The following is a 571-nucleotide window of genomic DNA, read 5'->3' on the forward strand; positions in this document are numbered from 1 at the left end:
CTTCTTGGTGCTCAAATTTGGTCCATTTAATTTATTTAAAAACTGACTCATATTCTCAGTCTAAATCACATTTACATTTAAAATTCTATAATTATTTCTACAAGGCTGCTATTCAGAAGGAATGAATAATATGTCTGAAATATCACGTTTTGAGTACATCTGCTCAGCTGCTGGAAAGTGAGACTGGATTTGGAATATTTGTGAGAAACAGTAAGTCATTGGACCACATAACACAAAGCAGTTACTTTAAAAAAACAAACAGTTTGGTTGAAGATGTGCATAAAATGAGATTGGTATGTAAAATGGCAAACATGAAAGTTTAGTATCACTAACACAAATCAAAGCTCTAACTATGAATAACCTCACATCAATGATTTTTAACCAGTAAAACTAGAAATCCCATATACTTATAAACCATGAAGTTGCAAAGAGAGATCATATATTCATATGTAGTAGAGCTGGTAGAAACTCAGAATTTCTACTTTTCAAATATTGATTTTGTTCTGATTCACATGATGGGGCTATACCAAAGCCACAGACCCTGGAAACGCAGGGTTCCCAGTACTGGGGC

Source organism: Mauremys reevesii, linkage group 1, assembly GCF_016161935.1.
Source record: "Mauremys reevesii isolate NIE-2019 linkage group 1, ASM1616193v1, whole genome shotgun sequence".
NCBI lineage: Eukaryota > Metazoa > Chordata > Testudines > Geoemydidae > Mauremys > Mauremys reevesii.